Source organism: Ursus maritimus, unplaced genomic scaffold, assembly GCF_017311325.1.
Source record: "Ursus maritimus isolate PB19 unplaced genomic scaffold, ASM1731132v1 scaffold_7, whole genome shotgun sequence".
Lineage (NCBI taxonomy): Eukaryota > Metazoa > Chordata > Mammalia > Carnivora > Ursidae > Ursus > Ursus maritimus.
Window position 1 is genome coordinate 34,740,870 of NW_024426885.1, and position 5,773 is coordinate 34,746,642.

A 5,773-nucleotide genomic window follows, 5' to 3' on the forward strand; every position below is an offset into this window, starting at 1 on the left:
TAGCAGGGGAGAGACCAGGGAAAGCCTCCCACTAGTGACAGCCCAATCAGGGAATGTTGGCTGGTACATTATCCAGGCGGAAGAGTACTATCTCCTAGAAAGTGAAGTGGTTCTTTAGTAAAGTGGAGAGGAAAGTATTTTAAGAGTCTCATAACTGTTGACATAAGAAGAGACTGAACTTCAGAAAAAGTCATCTTAAGTTTGTTGAATGTAATCTGACTCCTGTAGACAATTCTAGAACGAACTTCAGGCCATGTATGGGGGATAAAACAAGGGCTGAATTAGCCTATAATCATCAAGCTTTTGATAAATATAACTGGGACTTGTAGCATCTTAATTTCCTAGTGTGTTATAGTAGAAAGAAAGATTTTTGGAATTCACAAACCTAATCAGAATCCAGCTTCTAGCTCCTACTACTCTGACTCTGGGCCAGTTACTTTCCCTGAGCTTTGGTTTCCTCCCTTCATAGTACTCCCAACCTCAAAGGATTTTTATGAAGATTTAAATAAAATCATATGGGCAAAGAGCTGGCACATATCATTACTACTGCTACTTCCACTATTATCACTACCAGTATTACCACTAACTACCATCACCGTCACCATCACTACTATTTGCAATAGAAAAGACAAAGCAGGCTTTGCATCACTGTTCTGTTCTAGATGGAGGTACTCATTTTATTTTTTTTAAAGATTCTATTTATTTGAGAGACAGAGAAAAAAAAACACGAGTTGGGGGAGGGGCAGAGAGAGGGAGAAGCAGACTCCCCACGGAGTGCAGAGCCCTACGCTGGTGGGGGGAAGTCCACCCAGGGCCAGATGCAGGGCCCCATCCCAGGCTTGATCCTAAGACCCTGAGATCATGACCTGAGTCAAAGTCAAACACTCAACTGACTGAGCCACCCAGGCATCACTAGACAGAGGTATTTAAGATGAAGAAGACAAACCTACCTTTCAATGAATGAAGAGGGAAGACCATAGAATCAAATTTCTCTACCCTGTTGAAACAAATCACCTTCCTTTGGGTTTTAGAAGGACCCTCTGGCAGGTGAATTGTCCTTGCTGTTTTTGGTCAGAGCCGGGAGAACTGCTGTCTGCATGCCCCCAGCCTGACTTTGAAGTAGTGCTTTGACAGCCTTTCAGGAAGCATGCCACCTGCTTCTGCTGCCTTTTTGTTTGCAGGGCTGTGAGTTTCCATTTCTGTCCTCCGGGAAGAATTTATGATTTCCTCCCTAGTAACCCCTCTCCTCTGAGCCCCTGATTGCAAAAGATAGCTCTCCTCACCCCCTTCAGACACCACAGGGCTATTATTTAAAGTCTGTTCTCCCCCAGCCAGAGGGAGCGTTCTCCACTGATGAATACAATGATGATAAAAACATTGCTTCTATTTTGTTAGAAATGCTATATCTTTCTTTAAAACAAAACAAAACAAAACAAAACCTTTTTTCTTTTGAAAACTGTAATGCACTTGCACTATGGAAAACACAGATAAGCAAAACAAGAAACATAAAACTGCCCATAATCAGAGTGCATCAGTATTCACAAACAACGTGCATGATTTCAGTCTTTTTCCTGTGCATATTTATATACTTTATTTTCAAATTGGAACCTAATCATACTCCATACTATAGTCTTCAGTATATTTTCATTAATCAGTGAGAAATCAACAGCTTTCCACATCTTTCAATACCTGTTTTTAGCATTGTTTGTTTCCATGGAATTCGATTATGTGGGTACCATCATTTACTATTTATTTTTTTTGGTTTATTATTTAACCAATTCCTTGTTGTTGGGCATTTAAGTTGTTTACAAATTTTCACTATTATTAACAATGCTATAGTTACCAACAACCTTCTTACTCATTCATAATTTTCTCCCTGGGGTCTATGCCTAGCGGATGATTTGCTGGGAGGGTTATGCATATTTTAAAGGTTTCAAAAGTTCCTATTACTAAATGGTATTCCCCAAAAGGCTCTGTCAGTCTGCAGTGGGTGTGGCAGCACCTTAAACCAAGGTGCTTTCTCAGCAGATTCTCATACAGCCCTATATGATAGGACAGATGTGACTGTACACATTTTGGAAGCTGAGTGAACTCAAGTGCAAAGAGGTTACAAAAAAGTACCCCCAGGTAAATGAATGAAGTGAGTTGCCAGAGAGATCTGTGTTTGATAAAACAAATTCTGAAGGACAGTTACCAAAACAAAGTGACTATGGCAGCTGCTCTGGAGCTTTACTTTTTGAAAGTAATTAGATCTTGGGGACAATTGTCTATTAAGTGTTTGGCCATAAAACCATGTCATCAGCAGATAGAAGAGCGCTTACCTTTCTGTTTTCTGTCTTCAGAGCAGGCACTTGGAGAGTCAGGAGTTCAGCTCAATCCAAGATTCCAGAATGGTCAAGTGACTTGGCAAAGACCACTCAGTGAGTTAGTGGCCAAGTCAGGACTGGAAGCCAGGTGTCCCCACTCCTGGATGACTGCTTTTTGTGACAAACAATGTCCTCCGAGACAATTGGGCTGTCACCATTGACAATGTCCTTCAATCTTTTAGTTTTATAGACTAGAGCAAAGAGCTGGGGATCTTGTTGAAAAGGCAAATTCTGATGCACTCGGTCTGAGATAGGGCCTAAGGTTCTACATTTCAACCAAATTCCCAGCTGATGTCTAGGGTCCAGACCACTCTGAGTCACAAGCAGCTAGAGAATGGCTCAGATAAAGACAAAGCAATGATCTAGATAAAGACAGGCCTTATTGACAAATAGTGTAGCATTTAAATGTTGGTGACTGGAAAGGGAGTTGCTGGTATTTACGAGCCTTAAAATAAAGGTCTTGTCCTTTTCCATCAGAAACACTATGACAGAAGACCAGCTCAACAAGCCAAAGGCAGGCCTGGGGCTGTGGCGGCCAAGTGATATTCAGACACACCCATCAAGAGCACAGTAAGTTCCTCTGTTGTGAGGAAGCTGGGGCAGCAAGACAGCCAGAATAAAAGCCACTGTGTTTAACATTCCAAAGGCGTTCCCAGTGTCTCCCAGAGTCCTCATTAACTACCTGGAGAATTACCAACTTCTCAAATTCTCGGATGGGGTGAGAGCCTCCTGCCCCTGTCTTTCACCAAACCTTATGACACCTGGATGACGGAAAAGTTGCACTTGATGAGGAGAGAAGAGGAAACAGCCTGGGCACAGAAACAGAACTTTGGCTTGTGAGATTTCAAAATCACAGGCATGGCTTACCCTCTCACAAGTAGAGGCAAAAGATGTCAGCGTTGTTGGCAGTCCTGGGCACGGAGCTTTGGGATTGCAATTATAACGGTTTTCACCGCAGGGGGAGTAGGCGAGGGAGGGCCTTTTGGTGCACAGAGGGGTGAGGGGCTGTGTCCAGCCTGGGCCAACCACGGGGCCAGGGAAGGAGCACTGTGAATGCTAGTTGTGTATTTTTTCTTCCACATAAACTGCTCACTTATTAGCACTGGTACTGCAACACAGCAGTTTCCAGTAAATACGCTGAGCCGCATGAAGTGGCAGAACAAGGTGAGGCTCCGATGCTTGAGCAGAGGATGCTTGCTAGTTGTGTATTTTTTCTTCCACATAAACTGCTCACTTATTAGCACTGTACTGCAACACAGCAGTTTCCAGTAAATACGCTGAGCCCCATGAAGTGGCAGAACAAGGTGAGGCTCAGATACTTGAGCACAGGATGCTTATTTCTTCTATTTGCTCTTGTCGTAGTCCCACTTGGCTGAGAAGCCCTGCATCGGGCTGACCTTCATACCGAGCATCCTCTGGGCCTGCTTGGCCACCCACTCCTCTTCAAAGGTGTGCGGGACAGGGCCGTACACACAGTGCTTCTCCCAGATCAGAACAGGAGCGGGACACCCCAGGAGAACATGGCGGCGCCCACAACCGTCTTGCACTTGTGCGTGCTCCTGTTCGTATCGGCAAAGCTCTCGCTGAACTTACCGCGGCACAATTCAACATTTTCATCAACGGAGAGGATACTCCCGGGGGCCTCCTCCTTTTCTTTCAAGGTCTTCCGGCTGGCAGAGAAAATCTTGACGTGGGCTGCATCAGGCAAGGGATAGTCGCGCCGGTCGACAGAACTCGGCAGAGCATAGTCGTCACCCTTCCCGACATTTCCATGTGCTCGCATACACACGGAGGTGGAAATAGCTCGCTTCTTGTCAGTGAGGCTAAATACTCCGGTCACCAACGTTCTTGCCGCTCTTGCGGGAGCAGCCAGCCGAGGCTGCCGCCTTCGCCCCCTGTGCGCAACCGCAACCGGAAGAGTGCTCTTTCTTTGGACTTGGAACCAGGAAGTGCTGGCGTTAAAACTAGAGTTAACAGGATCACGGGGAAGCATTTTAGAGGTTACAAAATCCTAGCATTTAAAAGTCATGTTCCCTGGAGTTCTCAAGATTCTATGTGATTCTATGATTCTATGTGAACATGTTTCAAAGACTACTGTTTTCTGTAAGGTATAATGGGATGTGGGGCTGGTCCTTCCCCACCCCCACCCCCATTCTAGCATCAATTTATATCTATTTTATACACTGGGATTCTGAATATTATTTATTTTTGTGAAGGGTTGTTTACTTAAAATTTGTTCTTTTTTAACTTCCTCACTTGACAGGAAAGGAAGGTGACTTTCTGATACTTAAAGCAAGTTCATGATGTAACACAATGGTCTTCACCTCCACCCCCACTCCCTCACTGTGGTGGTGCCATGTTACTGTAATCAAACAGGACCCAGAACACCTGGCTGAATTCTTTTCTGTCAGAGATGCCCATTTATTTTTCTCCAGTTCTCCAGTTCCCAAAATCCAAACTTGTGCCCAGATTTATAATATTTCATATACAGCATGGTCTGGAAATAGGACTGACCTAAGTTGTGGTGGACAGGGTTGTCCGTGTGGTGTGATACCTGCCCATCTAACTGGAGTTCCCACCATGGGTTGGGCCAGCATTTTTCAAATGAACTCAGGTGTCAGTGCACCAGTGAAACAGCAGAAATTATTGACTTACTTAATTCCATCAAACAAATGAGAAACCAGTCTGCCAGCAGAAAAGCCAGCTGGTAAAGCACACAGAATAACTTTGTAATCACACGCACTTGCGTTAGTCATTAAGACCAGTCACACATGTTTTGGATCTCCTGGGCACATGGTGAGCTTGCACTTCTCCATTTTCTTTCACAGGCATTGCCATATAACATGGTTTGGCCAAAGAAATGTGAGTGGAAGCTTTTATTTATTTATTTATTTTAATTTTTTAAAAAAGATTTTATTTATTTATTCGACAGAGATAGAGACAGCCAGCGAGAGAGGGAACACAAGCAGGGGGAGTGGGAGAGGAAGAAGCAGGCTCATAGCGGAGGAGCTTGATGTGGGGCTCGATCCCATAACGCCGGGATCACGCCCTGAGCCGAAGGCAGACGCTTAACCGCTGTGCCACCCAGGCGCCCCTGAGTGGAAGCTTTTAAAGTCAGTGCATGATGCTCCTCATTCCCTTCCCTATAGTACAGTCTTCGTGGAGGTCTACGTTGAGACGGAGCCCTTGTTCACCAGAGTCACAGAGTTGCTATGATAAGTAGAGCTCCTTTGCCAACATACATCAAACGTGGTATGAACAAGAAGTACCTCTTTGTCTGTTTAAGCCGTTAATGGTTTGGAGTTTTGTTACCATAGCAAAACCTAGCCAATTCTGACTGATACATTCATTAAAAATAAAGTAACAAGCTGTTAAATGGAGCACTGCTGACTTCTTCCTAACTTGTC

At 44.4% G+C, this 5,773-nt stretch overlaps 1 pseudogene; it reads right to left on the bottom strand.

Moving 5' to 3' along the window:
• Positions 1-3,700: 3,700 nt before the first annotated feature.
• LOC103667954 lies at positions 3,701-5,282 on the bottom strand (annotated as a pseudogene).
• Between the last annotated feature and the right edge of the window lie 491 nt (positions 5,283-5,773).